This window comes from Cervus elaphus, chromosome 24, assembly GCF_910594005.1.
Source record: "Cervus elaphus chromosome 24, mCerEla1.1, whole genome shotgun sequence".
Taxonomy (NCBI): Eukaryota; Metazoa; Chordata; class Mammalia; order Artiodactyla; family Cervidae; genus Cervus; species Cervus elaphus.
In genome coordinates this window covers 37,391,180-37,412,537 of record NC_057838.1, presented here as the reverse complement: position 1 = coordinate 37,412,537, position 21,358 = coordinate 37,391,180, and the positions used below count along the sequence as shown (strand labels likewise).

The following is a 21,358-nucleotide window of genomic DNA, read 5'->3' as shown; positions in this document are numbered from 1 at the left end:
CTCTGTGTTTCAGGAAACTAAAGCTGGAAAGAAGTCCCACCATTATGACAGACGCAAATACTTCTTGGCATCTCCCAAAGATATTAAAAATATCAGAGAATGGGACATAGTTGTAGAAACAATTCATACCTCTTGACTGGTTCCCACTAGCAGAAAATGGGTAAAAGGGCAGGAAGAGATCCTATGTCATATTTTCATCCTCTAAGTGGATGAGTGTTTGCCTTACTGGTAGAACTTAATTTATTTCCAGAACCTTAGCTGCAAAGGAGTGTGGGGGATGTGATTTTAGCTTTCTGGCGTCTGTAAATACAGAAATACACATTAAAAGGATGGTGGAGAGGATTTTGAAAGAGCCAGTCACAGCATCTGTCATGCCATCTTTTCATATTTGACCTTCTAATGTGTGTAAAATTAGTTTCAGCTTTTTCTCTATGAGTTTTAAAACCTAGACTTCTCATTTCATTTAAATACTTATTCACATTCTTTTTTGTTTTTCTAGTTGGAATCTTGAATCTTTTGTTGCTTTCATTATATATTCTGGATATACATATCTTGCCATTTTATGCAGTGCAAACCCTCTCAATCTGTATGTGTGTTTTCTTGTTTCTACTATATTTCAAGCAAGGTTTCTTTACAGCTAATTGGGACTTTGTGACTGAATATGGGAATTGGAATGATAGTAAAGTTATTACGAGTGACTTACAGATTATCTCTAACATATGCACCACCTTCCCTGGATCGACCAGTCCTTCTTTCTTAGTGTCTGCAAATGAAATAACTTTAGAAGCCATGGATCAAGCATGGAAGCCCTATGACACTACTACAAACTGGTCAGAATCCCCATAAAACAACCCATTTAAGTCACCAAAATTTGGGGTTTCTTCATTACTTCAGTTAAACTTTTATCCCAACTAATAATGTTCTTGACATTTGGTGATAAACCCACATTCATCAGAATGTACTCTAAGTTGTGTAGATGTACTGTGGGATTAGTTTAACTAATACTTTATTGCTGGTATTTTTAATTATATTAATAAGCAAAATGTGGTTAAATTTTTATTTTCTTACATAATCAATAGCATTTTCTTATATAATCTGATATAGATCATAAAATAATCTAAACAGCTTTTCCTTTTTTAATGTCCCAGAAAAAAAGTAAAATGTGTGTGTTCTGGATTGAATTGTGTCGCCCCACCACCCACCCACCAAAAGATGTTGAATTCCTAACCCCGACCATGAATATAGTCTTATCTGGAAATAGTGTCTTTGTAAATATAGTTAAATTAAGATGAGGTGATTAGAGTTGTCCCTAATCAATTATAAGTGATGCCCTTATTATAAGAATAGAGAAGGACACAGATCCAGAGGGAGGAGAATGCTTTGTGATGATAAAGACACATAAAGGGAAGATCGCTGTGTGATGGAGGAAGAGACTGAATTTGTGTAGCTCTAACTCAAAGAATGCCAAAGACAGTGGTAACCACCAGAGGCTAGGAAAGGGAGCATGCCCTTGTCAACATCTTGATTGTGGACTTTTTACTTTCACAACTGTAAGAAAAAAACAAAACAAAACAGTGGTTTCAAGCCATCTAATATGTGGGAGTTTATTATGGCAGTCCTAGGAAACTAATGCAGATTTTAGAACTAGAAAACGGGATACTATTATAACATCTAACTAAAATTTTGAAAATAACCTTGAACTTGGGTAATGGGTAGAGTCTGTAACAGTTGCACACTAGAAAAAGATTAGTTTGTCTTTAAGAGACTCTTGGTGGAAATGTGGATGTTAAAGGTGCTTCTAGTGAGATTACTGATGGAAATGGTAAATATGATCCTTGTTATAAAGTGGCAGAAAGCTTGATAATTTGGAAAATTTTCACCTTATCCATATCTCAAAGAATTACCCAATGTGCTGTGGAGAGAAAACACCAAGAGTGTGCCTGGATAAACTTTTTGTTAGATTAGGCATGTGACTCAGGGATCCAATCAACTATCTCAGCAGAAAAGATGCTTTGATAGGAGAGGACAGAGATAGGAATAATGAAGAAACGTAATGGATGTGTGGGATGCTCGCTGTAGTAGGAAGTATGTGGCTACAGCTACCCAGCAACACACATGTGTTATCTTTAAGAAACAAGAAGAGAGACCCAATGAGTGATTCAGAGACCAGGAGGATTTTCAAGGACTGAGAGATGGTGGTTGCTACTATTATGGGTGGACAGGGCAGGAATGTTGCTATGTGGCTGAAAGGGTGGAAATGCACTGATGAGGCCCAATGGACAGGGTCACAAGAAGTATTTTCAAGCCTTGAAATCTAATGGAATTTGCCATGCTGGGTTTTAGACTTGATTGGTACCTGTGATTTTTTTCCCCTTCAAATTTCTTTTTTTTTTTAAGAATAGGATTGTCTGTCCTATGCCTAGCTCAGCACTCAATTTTGGAAATAGATAATATTTTTGTCTGTGTTTTAGACATTCACAGATGGAGAGGAATTTTGACCTCAGATGAACCATATCCAGCATCTCACTCAGAACTGATTTTGATGCTTTAGATGATGAGTTTTGAGACTATTTGAGTTAATTATACTTAGAGGAAATTTTGGCTTTAGCAGTAAACTCACAAATTTGGTAACCTACATGAAAAGCACCAATTCCTTCAAAACACATTTTTGCCAAAACTTCCACAAGAAATATACAATCTGAATACACTTATATATCTTAAATAAACTGAATTAATGGTTAGTAGTTGATAAAGGCAAATACTGTGCCTGAATTTCTCAAAGTTGACTATCAAATCTTTCCCATGTATCCATTACTAATACTATAATATTTTTACCATCAGGTTTATTGATAAGAAAGGTCATTTCATATCTGGATTATTATACTCTCTAATTCAGGCAGACTTCTCTATGAAAGCTTTTTCAATCAATCATTCATTATTTTCACTAATCCAATTCATCAATCCCTGATTGTACATATATCTTAACGTGAATTTTATTGAGCATGATTTTCCTTTTCTAAATGCTCCATCAACAGATATGGGAATGATGTCTAAACACCGAGAGTCTCTAAAAGAAACATGGGATTTAATGTAGTTTTGTCTAACACAAAGGAATGCCTGTCCTTAACAATACAGACCTAAACTGGTCCTATAGTGACATAACCCCACTATCAGCAGTCCCTGTTCCCACCATGGCCAAGAATCATAGAAACAAAAACAGTGGGGTGGGTTTTCAGCAAAGACACAGGACCAGAGCGCAGGAGAGGGAGCCTGTGAAAATGGCAGGACATTTTATAAAAATTGGATCAAAATGGATCAAAGACATAAACGCAAAATACAAAAATATAAAATTCTTAGAAGATAACATAAGAGAAAATGTAGATGACTTCGAGTTTGGTAATGCCTTTTTAGATACAACAATAAAAGCACAGTCTATGAAAAAAATAACTGACAAACTGGACTTGAATAAAAGTTAATTTTTTCTGCTCTGTGAAAGACACTGTCAAGAGAATGAAAAGACACATCACAGACTGGGAAAAGAAATACTTGCAGAGCACATATCTGAAAAAGGAGTGTTGTCCAAAATATAAGAAGAACTCTTAAAATTCACCAATAAGAAAACAAACAACCTGATTAAAGAATGTGCCAAAGACCATAACAAATATCTCATCAAGAGAGAGATACAGATGACAAATAAACATATAAAAAAGTTACTCCACATCACATATAAAAGAACTGCAAGTTAAAACACCAATAAGATATCACTACTTACCTATCAGAATGGCCAAAATTCACAACATCAAATACTGGCAAGGATGTGGAATAATTCATTGCTGGTGGGAATGCAAAATAGTAGAGCCTCTAAGGAAGACAATCTGGCAGCTTCTTACAAAACTAAGCATATTCTTACTAAACAGTCATACTTCTTGGTATTTACCTAATAGAGTTGAAAGCTTATGTCCTGCATATGGAAATTCATAGCAACTTTATTTATCATTGCCAAAAACTTGGAGTCAACCTTGACATCCCTCTGCAGGTCAATGGATAAATAAACTAGGTATGTCTAGATAATAAGATATTATTCAGGAATTTTTTAAAAAATGAGAGCTATTGTCACAAAAAGACATGGAAGAAACTTAAGTGTATATGTAATGTAGGTGAAAGTAATCAATCAGAAAAGACTATCTAATGTTTGCTTTCAACTATATGACATTCTAGGAAGGGTAAAAATATGAAGATCATAAAATAATCAGTGGTTGGCAGGGGTTAGAGAAGAGGGAATGATGAATAGATAGACACAGAGTGTTAAAATCTCAGTAAACTACTCTGTGTGATACTGTAGCAGTGGGTATATATCTTTGTGTATTGGTCTAAACCCAGAGAATGCATAATCCTAAAAGTGAACTCTAATGTAAACTATGGACTTTGACTGATAATGATGTGTCAATGTAGATTCATCAATAAATGCACCTCTCTTGTGGGGGATGTTAATAAAGCGGAAAGCTATGCTGGCAGGGAGTGTGTGAGAATCTCTGGGCCTTCCACTCAATTTTGCTATGAATCTAATAAAACTCTAAAAGATAAAGTCTATTTCCTTTTTTAAAAAGTTCACCAAAAGCTAGGAGAGAGAATATAACCTTGCCAACACCTTGACTTGGGACTTCCAGCTCTGAAAACAAATCTCTGTTGCCCTGATCCACATATTATATGCTAGTTCATTATAGTAACCCTAAGAAATTAATAAGTATAGAATAAATTATTGCATATAGTTTGGCAATTCTCATCTGAATCTATCTAGCTTTTATTTATTTATTTATTTTTTAAATTAGGGTGGATAAGGGCTGCTGGAATGGAAATAAGTCTTAAACTACCAATTCATTTCATGTAAATGAGTCTGTTTCAATTTGTTATTCTTGCTTATTTTAATGAATTTGTCATGTCATTTCTTTTCATTACATATTTATTAACACAATATAACTAGCATGATAATGATCTCTTTTTGTTTAACAATCCTTCCTTTAGTTTATCTCTCCTTTTAAATTTTCTTACAAGCAGCAAGGAGAAATCAAGGGACACTTTAAATGCTCTGCTCAGAAAGTCTTTCACCAAGATCATCCAGCTCTTTAGGCACATTTTCAAACTTGTACATTACTGCAGGAATCAGTATTGCTAAACTCCAGTTTTCCATAAGATTTTCTTCAGTTTTTTTTAAATACTCATGTTCAAGGCACTTTAAGATTTCAGTAGCACAGTCCTGAAAATCTTTACAGATTTTCTAACTCCTTCCCATGCCTCAGTTCCAAAGTCATTCTCATATTTTAAAATTTTTATTATTGCAGCATTCCATTTCTGAATGCTAAATCTGAATTTAGTTATCTATAACTGCATAGAAAATAATCTTAAATTTAATAGTTTAAAACAACAAACATTTATTATTTTGCATACTTTCTGAGACCAGATACTTCACTTCCTTGCCATACGGCCTTCTCTGTAGGCTGCTTGAGTATCACAATATGGCAGCTGACTTCCCTCAGGAAGAGCTATGTGAGAGAAGCAACCAACTTACTCTTACAGGTGACATATCGTCATCTTTGCTGTATTCTATGGACACACAGACCAACCATGGTACAATGTAGGAGAATACTAAGGTCCCTCATGGCTCAGATGGTGAAGAATCTGCCTGCAATGCAGGAGACCTGGCTTTGATCCCTGGCTCAGGAATATCCCCTGGAGAAGGAAATGGCAATCCACTGGAGAAACTACTTAAGGGTCTGAATAGCAGGAAGGTGGGATCATGGGAGGCAAGAGAGGTGGTATGGATCTTTGAGACTAGCTACTACAGTTATTAAGGTATAGTCTCCATCAACACCCTGGGGGTTGGGCTTTGTCAGGAGTCACAAATTAAAGTCTGCTTGATCTTCATCTAATATTGGTCAACTGAAATGTTTATATTGGGATTTATCATATCACAGGAATTTCTATGATTTAACTATGTAGGTAATAGGTGACTGTAATCAAAAAGTAGCAGACATATGATTTAAATATCCATATGAATATGAAGTTTCACCTATAATATATCCCCACTATCCTGATCCTTGAAGATAATATAATGAAGCTCATTTTTATAAGTGATATCTTCTTAATCTTAGTTTCAAATGAAGCATAAATAGGATTGAAGTGCTCATTTGAACTAATGGCACAGTCAGGTTATTTCAATTAGAGTCACCCAGTTACTAGTGAGCTGACTGTGTTACTGGAACAGTTCCTTTAAACTACTGACCAAGTCTTTCCAGGCTCAGCAGGCAACATCTAATGTGATTACCCCCTAATGTGTTTCAGCAGTTGGGAAGTCTATAAAACAATTTTAACAGGGCTTAGAAATACCACTTCTATAAAATGGACTGACATAAAGTTAATTCTTTAATGCATTTCATTAAGAGAAAAGTGTTTACTTTCCTCTCTGCAAACAATCCGCTCGTTAAACTTGGAAATATCACCTGAGAATGCTATTGAAGTCAATAACATCAAATAAAATAATGACAGGTACTGACAAGGACTCAACAAATTCTACTCTGAACTATATTTCCCTATTAGAAGCGCTGTAAACTATGCTTGGATTTAGCCATCTTGGCAGAAGATTTAAAAAGAAAAGACACATTCACAGCTAAGCAATTAGAGGAGAATCACACTAGCAATTAGTTGTAGAGTAGGTGTTACTTCTATGTTGGCATCTATTTTCAGTTATTTATGCTTTGGCTTTTTTTTTGGTTTGTTTCTTTCTTTCTGAGACTCCACAGGCAAACATCAGCAGTCCAAGCTCTTCTTTGACAGAATCCCAGAATGCTGGTATTAGGAGGAAGCTTAACCTAACTCTGCTAATTTCATTTAAAACTTACTTCCTTATGAAGAAACTAACTGGTTTTTACATGTGGAATTGGATGTCTAGTTTAAACTCAAATAGCTGCAGTGGGAGTGCTTACTACCTTCTGAGTGATTCCATTCTCAAACAAGTCAATTTGTTCACTTGGAAAGTTCTTCCTCATATTGAGATTGAGCTCATCCACTTGAACTTCCACATGTTGACATAAACTCTGCCCTTGTTAATATTTAGTATGAGTCTATTTCCTTTCTCATAGGACAATCCTCTACAGAAGATGATAGACCCTTTTGCATTTTTGTTGGTTTCTATCTTCATGAAGTTGAAGTAAACCATCCTATTTTGACTTGCTTATCAAGGTATTATTGACTTTCCTGGCATGGGCTTGTGCCTGTGTTTTTCTTTCTGCATGTCCTCAAAACGGCAGGAAGGTGCTTGATTTCTATATACCTCCAGATCATGAGAGATTTGCTCCTGCTGCCCACTGACATGGAAGGGGTGGTTTTAGTCAAAAGATTTCAGCAATCTTCCACAATAGAACATTTCTTGACCCACCGTGACACATGGGGTAGCTGAATAAAATCACCTTGACAGGCTGTATGCCAAGGCAAAACTAGCAAGGACAGACATTGATATGCAGGCTCATAAAATTTAAAATCCAGAAGAAAGCCAAATGAAATAGGAAGAATATAGCTTCTTAAGGAACTGACACACCTAGAGTGATGTCAAATCAAGAGACTGGAAATTAATAGGGGAATTCTGTCAGACAAGGAAGTAGTATGAAATGTGCACAAACATTGAGTACTCAAAGCATTTACTCAATGTTACAGTTACGAGCACCCAAGTATTACTCTTCTGGACCACTGGCGACATTTGCTAAACACCAGGATGGCAACTTGGAAGGGGAAGTAGTAATATATGCTTAGTTATGCAACTTTCAATCAACAGGCATTTCTTGATACCTTGCACTGGGGTAATAAATAGCAATCTGATCTGGAAATACATAGCAGTCAAACACCTTCTTGCTGTCGAAAGGGAATGCAGAATGAAAAACACGATCCCAAGCCCATGATGAGCAAGTCAAAAATAGGGTGGTATCCTCCAGGTTCATGAAGATAGCAACTGACAAAAATGCAAAAGGGTCTATCATATCTCTCCTGGGGAAAAGAAATGAGACTCATGCTAAATCTTAACAAGGGTAGAGCTTATGTCTTGGGTACTGGGTATACAGTTTTAGGTAGTGACATACTCACAAGCTTACACTATTAGAGCAGTACAATGCTCGTAAATAAGCACAACATGCTGATTTTGAAGTTCTGAGAGAGCTTTGTATTTAGACTGCCAATCTGAAAATACACTTTACAATAATAATTATGAAAGTTTTATGGAAATGCTTTTACTGTGTACAATTTTTGTGGGCTCAAAAATACCAATGGGAAGTCATATTTGCCAGTTTTTGTAGGGTTTGAATTAATGAAGAGACCCTAGTTTATATTTTACTAGCTCTGATCAGTCCTCATCCAAGTTCTTGTACTATCGAAAATTTAAGTGTCAGTGGGAGGAAAATGGGTGAGAATGTCATAGAGTGCTGAAATTTTCACATAAGCCAGCTGGGTATAGTTGAGTTAATGCTGTCAGTGAGCTTTGTAAATACAAATTGCTCTCTGCTAGATTTCTCGGGGATTAAGGTAGTGAGGTAGAGTCTGCTAGATTTATACCATAGAAATGAAACCCAATCACTGAGAGGAATTACATTTCATATGCCCCAACTACTCTCCACCAGGAGGAGAAGATATATTTTTAAAAGGAAAAAAGCAACTTGTCTATGATGAAATGTATTTTTATTAACAGTTACTAGATATTACAAGTGATGGCTAACTGATCTCTTATAATTCTTTTCTAAAAATTATGTTGTAACTGAGTTCCACACTCAGAGTTGCAGTAGACATAATTTGCTCTTGTGTTTCTATTAAGTAAAGTTAAAAGCCCTGGATATTGATACAAAACAAACAAAGGGAGACTGAAGGTGGAGGAAAGTAGACAGGCTAAAAATCCTGAGACCCAAGGACCTTATGGTGGTGAATTCCTTGAGCTTTCTATTTCACTCTTTTTTTTTTCTTTTTTTATTTAAATATTAAATTATATTAAATTAAATATATTTAATTTTTTTTACAATGTCGTGTAAGTTTTTGTCATACAACAACACAAATCAGTCATAATTATACATACGTCTCCCGCCTCCCTAGTCTCCTTCCCCTCCTCCCATCCCATCCCTCTAGGCCATTACCAAGCACCAAACTGGGCTTCCTGTGCTACAAAGCAACTTCTCACCAGCTATCCATCCTGCCATATATACTTGGTAGTGAATATATGTTGATGCTACTTTCTCCATATGTCTCACTCTCTCCATCCCCCAGTGTCCACAACTCCATTATCTATGTCTGTGTCTACATTCCTTCCTTGCAAATAGGTTCACCAGTATCATTTTTCTAGATTATAGCACAGATCTATAGTAAAGAAGACAGCAACTCAGGAAGGTCAATGTATGTACAAAAAAATGGCTCAGCAAAAACATGCTTTCTCTAGCCAATGGAGGAAAAATGAGGTAACTTTGGAAGAAAGACAATATTCTGACAGTACTACCTTGCTCTAGTCAAACATCACCGAAAAGATTGTAGTCCCACCCCCACAAGCAAAAGGCAAGTCCAGAGGTGAGACCACCCTTACCAGGCTGCATCCAGGTGCTACAAACTCCCATCAGGTGGTGTCAGAGAAGGAAGACTAGGAAACTGTATCTCTTCTCCTCATCAGACAATAAGCTTCCAACTCCCAGGGTAGCGTCAGTGGAGACCACACGTGCAGACTGGACTTCACTACAATACAGTGTTGTAGTTTAAAAGAAAAAAAAAAGTGGATAAGAGCTGGGAGGTCCTCCTCCTCAGACACTCATTTCTCTGACACTCCACTCCAACTGTAAAGCTCTCTTGTTTATGTAGTGCTCCGTCATGTCCGACTCTTTGCGGCCCCATGGACTGCAGCCCACCAGGCTCCTCTGTCCATGGGATTTCCCAGGCAAGAAGACTAGAGTGGGTTACCATTTCCTTCTCCAGGGGAATCTTCCCAACCCAGGAATCAAACCCACTTCTCTTATGCCTCCTGCATTGGCAGGTATGATCTTTATCACTAGCGCCACCTGGGAATAAAGCTCTCTTGTTTAATTTTTTAAATTAATTAGTTAACTAAATGAAGCAGTGTTTAAATCAACAAGCAATTTTAAATTAAAAAATAACAATTGTTTTATTTGTTTGACAAAATCAATAGATCTGGACAGCCTAGGCACAAATTTAGCTGGAGATTAAGAGCATTTGTCCCTTTAGATGATGGTCATGCATTCTCTAGTTAAGCACAGTCCCTGACACTCCCTATGACCTCCCTATAAAGTATAAGTGTCCATTACCATTTAACATTGACCTTGCATGGTTGTTTTTCTTATGTATAGTGAAATAGTATTTCTCTTATCCATATTTCAATTAAGAGTAGAAAATATAAGCAGTAAGAGACAGTGGTGTTATTTTTCTTATGCCTGTCCTACTTCCCTCTTTTGGTTCCTATAGGCTTACATGTTTCTAAATCCTACAATATTGCCTCAGAATGACAGTTCCCAACCTTGGCTATACTTATGAATATTCTGGAGAAATTTTAAAATTCCACTGTCCAGGATGCCCTCCAGACAAACAGATGTGGGTAGAACCCAGGTGTCAATGTTTTAGACTTTCCCAGGAGGATCTAAATGACAGTCAGGATGAGAACTGCTGCTTTAGATAGTCTCTAAGATTTCTCCTGTTTCCTAAGCTCTAAGATGTTTGTGATTCTGAAGGAATTTTGTGTAGGCTGTATATTGGGAAGCTGGAATTGACGCAGGAACAGTGATTGGGACCTCTGCTTACTGAGCTCAATGAATCATACCAACCCTTTAGATGAGCAACCTAATCTAGCAACAGCTTCCACACCTATAAGAAAAATATCATAGACTAATCTTAATTCTGGGGCCACCACTGTATGTAAACATTTTCTCATCATAGGGTTCTTTTTCTTTTTTCATCTATGACTCAACACCGCCTATATACAATGCTTTACTTAAGTCATACAGTTGTGGTAAAGATGATGAGAAAATTAAGAGCACATAAATAAACACAAAACAGCATATTCCAAAACTATTGACTTTCCACTTAAATTCAGAAAGGTGATCAGGAATTTGAAATTCTTACTGCAATGCTGAGGTGAGAAATCTTGCCTCTGGTCACCTTTCAAGATCCAGATAACAGGACTCCGATGAATTACAAGGCTGATTAACTCCAAGTTTTATGGGTTCAATAAGTGACTGAAAAGACCTGAAATGACCAACAGCCAGTGGCAGAGCTCAGAGCCCAACACTTTCTGTTATTTCTTTTCATACTTATTCATTCTCTGGAGAAGGTCAGAATATTCCATATAAAACCATGTTCAGTTCTCAAGTGTGAAACTTCCAGAAGCACATCAAGGCTTTTTGACAGCAGATAATTTTTTTACCTCCTCTCTGAGGGACTTGCATTCAGAACAAAAATGTAAGAGTTCAAGAGTGTTATCAGAGCTATGAAATGCACTTGGGCATTCTAAAGATTCATGCTTCATGGGTCTTCCCTGGTGGCTCAGATAAGTATCTGCCTATAATGCAGGAGACCTGGATTTGACCCCTGGGTCGGGAAGATCCCCTAGAGAGGGGAATGGCTATCCACTCCAGTATTTTTGCCTGGAGAATTCCATGGACAGAGGAGCCTGAAGGGCTACAGTCCATGGGGTCACAAAGCATCTTTGTGAGACTGTGTGCAGAGTGCTTATAGGAGGCTAATAATATTGTGTTGTTCCACTGGGCAGCAGGGCTGACTTACATAAGGATAAAGTTATGATGTTGAAGAGAAAGATGAAGACTAGAACTGCAAGTTAAAAAGCAAGATTTTATAGGGGCCACTGATGAGTTGGTGATAGAACAACCAACAAACATTAAAAATAGTGAAGATGCTTAGGCTTATCTTAGAATTAAACTGGCATCATTGTGAAGGCAAACCTATAAAAGAAAATTAATCATTGTGTGAGCTGTTTTTTTTACTTTCTGCAGAAAAAGATGTTGAGATAACTTTAAAGATATTCTAAAAAGCAGGTGAAAGAAAGTGAAAGTCACTCAGTCGTGTCCGACTCTTTGTGACCCAAGGACTATAATAGAGTCCATGGAATTCTCCAGGCTGGAATACTGGAGTGGCTAGCCGTTCCTTTCTTCAGGGGATCTTCCCAACCCACGGATCGAACCCAGGTCTCCTGCATTGCAGGTGGATTCTTTACCAGCTGAGCCAAAAGACAACATTAGTTAGGGCTTCACCCATCTTCTGTGTGTGTGTTTTTCCTTCCTGAAAATAATATGCCTATATCAAAAACAACTTCAGTTGGAACACATGTCTTATATCAACAGAACTTTTGTCTTATAACTTTACATCAGAGAATGAAGTCGGACCCCAATACTTGCTTTTGTCTGTGTAGTTGAGTAGCAGTGTAGTACTGTTAGTCACTCAGTCATGTCCAACTCTCTGCGACCTCATGGACTGTAGCCCTATCAGGCTCCTCTGTCCATGGGATTTCCCTTAATTTATTCAAAATCAATTATGTTGCTTGGGATGGGAGTTCAAAACAAGTCATTAGTGAATCCATATGTATTTAGATTATAGACTAATACATTGACAATGTGAATCAGACCTGAATTATAATTAATTTCAGGTGAATAGCAAATTTGCTGTCTCAAACATCCATGAAACTGCTTTTTTTATAGAAGAAATTATAAGAATAGCATGATTGTGTGATGAATAAAATGCAGAATAAATACAGAATAAATTGTCATCTATTTCATGAACAAAAACCAGGGTTGGTGATAAGTAAATCAAGATATTTGAGTTTTATAAGATATTTGAGCTTTACTTTTGAAGAGAAAACAAAATGGAACAAGTTTCTCTGGAGTTCCTGTAGATCCCCAGTAGGAATGAGACAAAAATAGTAATTATACAAAATAGTGTCTTATTGGATAAATGTTTCATTGTTGAACTATTATACCTGAATGAAAAGCCATGACATGTGTGTTATTTGTATTCATTATTGTCTATTTTGAGATGATATTATGCTAACAGATTGTAAGCAAAATATGATGATTATTCTCTAAGGTGCATCCATTATATTATTATATTACCTTTTCTACCACATTTTATGAATGACAATAGAAACTTCAAGGTTTTAAAAATGATTTATATAGTCTAATCCTTCATGTATAATTAATTCTACTAATTTGCATGAGTGTTTCAGGTCATTTTGGAATAATTAGCCATTATTGAGGTTTTTTTCCCCATCAATTAAACTAATTGCTTTTCACATAGGTGTAGATTGAATATTGGTTCCCGTTTTTTCAACTCACTTGCATAAGCAAATTATGCTTAATTGCCAGCTTACCACATCATTACGCAGTTGTCATCAATTATACAAAAATATACTCTACTAGACTAATGATTTCCTTGTGGCATTTAGAAGGGCTTTTTTCACTGTGATGCTTGAAACAATGTTGTAATTTCAAAAAACATATGAAACGCCATGTTTAAACCACTGACACAATACAGCACATTACCAGTTAACAAATAAACTGGCTCTTGCCTAGACAATCATTTGTCTTAGAATATAAACAATTCCTTGAAACAAGTTGAACCTCATTATTATTATTAAATACAGTGAATATACACATGCAGATACTGGATTATGTTCGTTGTGATTTTTTCAGCTCAGTGCTTCATTCTTCCCATGTGAAAAGGTTGAACCTGTTAGGTAACGGGTCTTGGGTTGCCTATGAGTGTTGCGAGGATCAGTTCTTTATATGCTCCACAGACCTAACCCTCCACATTTTCTTTACAATAGCGTTGGGAGAAGGGGAAGAGGGAGAGAAATATCTCATTTTCTGATGGTGTTTAAAGTTTGTGTAAAGGAAGGTAGCATTTTTAAAAATCCTGAAAGCAAAACAGAATCCCCTGTCTCAAAAAAGTTTATTTCCTTTTTGGTAGAGTTTTAAGAGTAATCAAAGAGAAAAAAGAAACATCTTACATAAGGTATGTGTATTAAGAATGCTAATATAGAATAATTTAACATAGAAAGCCCTAAAATTTGTGCCATTGTTATTTCTTAAAATCTGTATTCTACTGAGTTACTATTAGGTTTGGGGAAAACACTTTAAACATTTGAAATTTTTTACCAAGTTGGCATTGTCAAACCATTGATTCATGAAAATTTTATATCTGAAATAAATTTTGTTTAATCTAAAGTGATGAGATGAAAGTAACATTTAAGTTTAAACACCACTTGGCACTGAGATTTTTGGTTGATTTTAAATCATTGCTTCAGCAATGGCAACAATACAAACCTGATCTAAAGCTTCGGCGAATCCAAGATGGACACAAATATTTTCAGGTTAAGAAAACGACTCTTTATTGTGTTCAACATACTAATGCTCTTGCTTTCCAAAGGACAATAATCGAGAACCTGTGTTCACAAAATGTGTTTGTACTCAATGTTGTTCCTTCCTTCCTAACCGTTATTGAATGCCATCTTGTATTGTTTATAATGACAACCCATCTGCATTTCTAAAGGTTGACTCAAGACCTTCCCATGTTAGTTTGAATTAAAATTGAAAATAGCACAGGTCATGCCTGAAAGTACTCAGCAAACACACACATTACAGTAAATTTAAAACTCTGCAGAATAGAAACCACACGCTCTGCATTAATTACTGCAGAAAGGTCAGTGTTTCTAACAAAATAGTGGTAAGAAACTATGCTTTTATGATAGTCTCTTGCTAATGTAAAATACAATGCAAATATAGGTATGTCCTCCCTCTCCTACCTGCTTAATTTTGGTTACATCTTGCAACAGATTTCAAAGCAGATTTCAAAGGGCAGCATCTGCTGTTTGAACTATCCTTAAAAAGTTCATAGAAAGCCAAGTTTATAGATTGCTAAGGTTTTAAGAAAAGCATGGGGAGATGCTAAAGAGATTAGAATAGAAGAGAATCTGGAAGAAATGTAGTGAACTCATTATCTACTTGCATAACTAACTTTGTCAATAGGAAGAAACTAGAGTAACATATATATTCATTCTCCAACACATGTTCTCTTTTAATATCCTGAGGATGGTTTCATTCAATGTTTCCCTGGAGGGGACATGAGAGGAAATGGCAAATTTAGAATTCTTTTCATACTAACCACAAAAAAGTATCTTCTATTAAACAATTAGAGTCAAATCTTTAACAAAGAGTTGGCCTGTGGAATATTTTGAAAATGTTTCTGAACATTAGCCTATAACCTTGGTATTTAATAACTTTTATTTTTATCAACATAGAATTCTACCAGATGCCTACAGCAAGTAACTTTGTGGATTTTAAACTTTAAAGATAACATTTCTATTTCAAAATGGGCCAACAACTCGGTGCTCTGAATGACAACGTGTATACGAAATAGAAGCTTTTAGAATCCAGGATCTGCAATCATATCTGACCCTGTATGTTTGGTGATATTTTAAAAGGTTTGTACTTCATTGTTATGTTAAAAAGGCAAGTTTAAATATGAAAACAACCTTCATGATATTTTTCTTCCTAATTGTATCGTATGCTAGAAAGAGATTTCAGATTAAAAAGAACCTTTGAATCCTGAACAAAATGTTTTTGATTTAGGAACTATGAAAAGTAGAATTGCTGAGTTAAAGCATGAGAGAAAATATGTCATATTTGTAATAAATTACCTGCAATGTCTAATAATATGTCCTTTTCTGTAAGCCAATATTTAAATTATATATATATGTACACATACACACATATATGTCTATACATACATTTCCTTTTTAAAGTACAAGTGAATTAATGCTAACCAACATCATGTGGTGCTGGAGGATTCTGTGAGTTCCTTGGACTGCAAGGGGATCAAATCAGTCAATCCTAAAGGAAATCAACCCTGAATATTCATTGAAATGACTGATGCTGAAGCTGAAACTCCGATACTTTGGCTACCTGATGTGAAGAGCTGGCTCACTGGAAAAGACCCTGTTGGTGGGAAAGATTGAAAGCAACAGGAGAAGGGGTTGGCAGAGGATGAGATGGTTAGATAGCACTGACTCAGTGGACAGGAATTTGGGGAGAGAAGCGAAAGACAGAGGAGCCTGGTGTGCTGCAGTCCACGACTTTGTGACTGAACAACATCATAACTTCTCATAAGTAAACTGAACTTTAAATAATAGTGACATTTCTTAGAAATTGAAGGTCATATTAAAGAATCCCACTCGTTTATAAAGTGTAGTGGTTCAAGAATATCTAAAAATCTATGCTAGAAGAGCATGGAGTAAGAAAGAATGAGGGAGGGAGAAAAGACAGCAAGATAAGAGTCAGCTCTTTGTAAAAAGCACTTCATTGTTTTAACAGGAAAATTTCTCTACAGTACAGTAAAAAAAGAAAACAGCAAGAGTAAATAGTTTCAAAGTTAAAAAAAAATCTGCGACATCATGTCAGTGTGTTCTCATAACAAAAGCCAAATAAAAACATTATAGCACTTACCATATTTCAATTTCTGAGTCTATTTCATTAAATTCTCCTTCAAGACACAGCATACATATATTTCTCAAATCTAACACAGTGCCAAACATATAGGTAAAAAACCAAATAGAATTTTTTTCAGCCTTTACATTTTAATCATCATATGTAGGATTCCTGCTTGCACAATTACATTATTAAATTATCTAACTGGTGTGCAATGCTTTCTATATGCCAAAAATGCTTTAAAACATTTCTGTATTAACTCATTCATTCATCTCAACAACACCTATAATATAGGCACTTTATTTATAGTATACAGAGGCAGAAATGAAGGCATGGAACAGAAAGGCAATTTGTCCAAAATGAATGAATTGCAAAATTTGAACCCAGACACTCAAGCATCAAAACTCATAACCATAACAATGTCTCATCTTTATTACCAAATTCAATTAATGTTTAGGGTCAGTGTGATTTTCCATATGTACAGCAATAACATACTCTATTAATAGTCATGGTTGCAATTTCTATATTACCATTTAACTAGAAACCAAATTTAGACATGGCAGAAATTGAGGGCTAAGAGTGGAGGCAGGTACAAGCTTAGAATGGTGAATAACCTTTTTCAAGTCTACAAACCACTGACACATGGGAAGCAGAGATATTAGGATAATGCTACAAATAAGAAAGGAGCCCAAATGCAAGGTATGAAAGAGGTCACAGAGGTCAAATTTACCTGATCTGATCATTTAGCCTTTGACTGACCCTGCATGCTCAGTATGAACTAATCATAGGTTTTACCTCACATACCAACTCCAGGTAATTGGGAAAAGGCTGCCTAGAATGTGGGATTGAGATGGAAGATGAGGTCTGGTCTGATCTCTCTTGAAGTGTACTCTGGTTTCCCTTTTCAAGGTCTGTGAAGAGCTTGGATATAGACTATAATGCTCTATACTTCCCCTCCCATGTGTGTTATCCTTGCACTGGATCAATATTTTCATAGCTTGATGCTGGACTCTTAATATCCTAGAATCACTGATTAGTCCTGTAACAGAGATGGGTTGACTATGAGACCTTTGATACCTGACCCAGAAATATATACATAACTTTAAAGATGTGGCCAGTGCTGTCTACATATACATTACTGTAGAATGTAGGAAAGTGAAATAATAGCTGTGCTCAGAGAAATCATCCTTTAACATTAGTACCTGAGGTATTACTGACAAACAGGGCATTGTAAAGGCCATAGATAAACACAACATTGGGTACATTGAGGTCTGTATCCAATCTTGGAGTTTTTTTTCAATTCACATCACCTGTTTCACAGAGAATTTCAAGTATGTATGAACTGAATTGTTTCCCTTTCAGAAAGATCTGTTGAAATTCTAATTCCTAGTTCCTCAGCATGTAAACTTACTTGGAAATAGGGGCTTGTAGATATGTAGAAGTAGACATGAAGAGATACTGGAATAAGATAGACCTCTAATTGACCTGGACTGCAAGGAGATCCAACCAGTCCATCCTAGAGGAAATCAGCCCTGAATGTTCATTGGAAGGACTGATGCAGAAGCTGCAACTCCAATACTTTGGCCACCTGACGGGAAGAACTGACTCAATGGAAAAGACCCTGATGCTGGGAAAAATAGAAGGCAGGAGGAGAAGGGGACGACAGAGGATGAGATGGTTGGATGGCATCACTGACTTGATGGACATGTGTTTGAGTAAGCTCTGAGAGTTGGTGATTGTCAGGGAAGCCTGGTGTGCTACAGTCCAAGGGGTCACAAAGAGTCGGACACAACCGAGTGACTGAACTGATCCTTATAAAAAGAAGAAATTTAAACATGAAGACAGAAATGCAGAGATGATATAAGGTGTGAAGACACAGAGGAAGGAGATGGACATGTGACTGGAACAAAGCATTTATGAGCCAACAAACACCAAAGATTTATGGCACATACCAGAAGCAGAAAAAGTAAAGAGAGATGTTCTCCTAGCACTGTCAGAGGGACTATGGCCCGAAAAATTACCTTGGTCTTGGACTTCTAACTTGTAGAACCATGAGTCAATAAATGTCTATTACTACAAGTCATTTATTTTTTGGTTTAATTGAACATTTTATAAATGAAAGCAAGAATATATACTGTTTTATTGTGTATAGCTGCATTTTCATTGATGTATAAAATTCCATTGTATAAATTACCATGCTTTATTTATCTATTCAACCAATGATGAACCTCTGGACTTTATCAATTTGGGGCTCTTAGATTTCATGCTACTGTGAATGTTTTTTCCTTATCTTTTGATGCTCATTACAAATATTTCTATTGATTAAATATTGAAAGAATGCAATTAATGGGTAATAGAGGATACACATGTCCTACTTTAATTCAGTTCAGTTCAGTTCAGTCGTTCAGTCATGTCCGACTCTTTGCAACCCCATGAATTGCAGCACACCAGGCCTCCGTGTCCATCACCAACTTCCGGAGTTTACTCAAACTCATGTCCATTGAGTCGGTGATGCCATCCAGCCATATCATCCTCTGTCGTCCCCTCCTCCTCCTGCTCCCAATCCCTCCAAGCATCAGGGTCTTTTCCAATGAGTCAACTCTTCGCACGAGGTGGCCAAAGTACTGGAGTTTCAGCTTCAGCATCAGTCCTTCCAATGAACATCCAGGACTGATCTCCTTTAGGATGGACTGGTTGGATCTCCTTGCAGTCCAAGGGACTCTCAAGAGTCTACTCAAACACCACAGTTCAAAAGCATCAATTTTTCGGTGCTCAGCTTTCTTCACAGTCCAACTCTCACATCCATACATGACCGCTGGAAAAACCATAGCCTTGACTAGACGGACCTTTGTTGGCAAAGTAATGTCTCTGCTTTTTAATATGCTATCTAGGTTGGTCATAACTTTCCTTCCAAGCAGTAAGCGTCTTTTAATTTCATGTCTACTTTAGTAGACAAAGGCAAATAATTCTAAATCATGAGATCAGTTGATACTGTCTCCAGTTTGATGCTGCCATTTGTTCTAAAACTGTTGTCAGTCTCTTTACTTTTTTAATGATTTCCCACTCTTCTGACAGATACATAGCCATACCTAACTATGCTTTCTAAGCTCTCTGCAACTCAGATTCTATAATACACAATTATGTTTTGAAATAATTTAAATCAATGTATTTTGGACTCGAGTATTTATTTGCTGTTGGTGGTGATCATCTGTGAATTATGAGAATGGAAGCTTTCTCCTTCCCTAGTTTAGAATGCTAGAACTTACCAGGAAAATGGTATTTTCCACTATGGAGAAATTTGCTACTTTTGTCCTTCACATCTGTGGTCTTGTTGTCATAAAGCATTATGTTAATCCTATGTGCTATGTGTTCCCCATCCCATCAAATTGATATTGGATAGAAAAAATGACCTCCCAAAAGATTGCTAACTCTGAATTGACTTCATACTGTGGTCACGGGTGACTTGGAGATTGACAGCATTTTAAACCATGATTTCTGTATATCACAAAGAAGATATAAGCTCCCCAAGCTGCTTGTTGTAAACGTCTCCTCTCTTTACTGCTGTCTTGCTGGAGAGGCTTTTTTTCCTTCTGAAATCACTGATTCACTGCAAAATAACTGGGGCTAAGTGCAGATTTTAAATAGCACCACAAATGGAATGATCTGTTTCAAACATGCCTCAAATATAATTTATGATTTTCTGGTACAGCTGTTGGTTTCTCTGCTTCCTGGACTATAGTTGCTAAAATGTTGATAATCTCCAGACTACCTCAGTCTACTGGCAGAGTGCTTCTCCCCAACGTTAGGAAATAATTGGGTAAGGGAAACATGGTGTAAGGTATTGGGACCTAGTGGCCTCGACTTAAGATACAAACTTTATTTATTAATACTTCCTTCCTGGCACTTGATTTGGTTTCTCCCTATTTTAAATTCTATTTTGAATCTGAAAAAGCTACCTAAACCATAATTCACAATCAGTTGCAAAGAACTTGAATAAAGCACTTACAAAAGAAAAGAAAGAAAGAATAAAGATTCACAAGGAGAAGAAATAGCCAGCTATCTGTAATCATAGTAACATGTGAACTGTGAACTTCCAGATGTTCATGCTGGTTTTAGAAAAGGAACCAGAGATCAAATTGCCAATATCTGCTGGACCATCCAAAAAGCAAGAGAGTTCCAGAAAAACATGTATCTGCTTTATTGACTATGTCAAAGCCTTTGACTGTGTGGATCACAATAAACTGTGGAAAATTCTTAGAGCTGGGAATACCAGACCACCTGACCTGCCTGTTGAGAAATCTGTTTGCAGGTTGGGAAGGAACAGTTAGAACTGGACATGGAACAACAGACTGGTTCCAAATAGGAAAAGGAGTACACCAAGGCTGTATATTGTCACCCTGCTTGTTTAACTTATATGCAGAGTACATCATGAGAAACACTGGGCTGGATGAAGCACAAGCTGGAATCAAGATTGCAAGGAGAAATATCAATAACCTCAGATATCCAGATGACACCACCCTTATGGCAGAAAGTGAAGAAGAACTAAAGAGCCTTTTGTTGAAAGTGAAAGAGGAGAGTGAAAAAGTTGGCTTAAAGCTCAACATTCAGAAAACTAAGATCATGGCATCCAGTCCCACCACTTCATGGCAAATAGATGGGGAAACAGCGGAAACAGTGGCTGACTTTATTTTTTTGGGCTCCAAAATCACCGCAGATGGTGACTACAGCCATGAAACTAAAAGACGCTTACTCCTTGGAAGGAAAGTTATGACCAACCTAGATAGCATATTAAAAAGCAGAGATGTTACTTTGCAAATGAAAGTCCATCTCGTCAAGGCTAT

The 21,358-nt window shown here is 36.6% G+C and overlaps 1 long non-coding RNA gene across 1 annotated transcript in view; it reads left to right on the top strand.

Annotated features, from left to right (window-relative positions):
* LOC122683148 overlaps window positions 1-21,062 on the top strand; it is a 30,248-nt gene extending 9,186 nt beyond the window's left edge. Inside the window, exons 2-3 of the long non-coding RNA XR_006337638.1 lie at window positions 14,632-14,636; window positions 21,025-21,062. This is a non-coding gene — a long non-coding RNA (uncharacterized LOC122683148). The remainder of the gene's footprint in view (window positions 1-14,631; window positions 14,637-21,024) is intronic.
* Window positions 21,063-21,358: the final 296 nt, after the last annotated feature.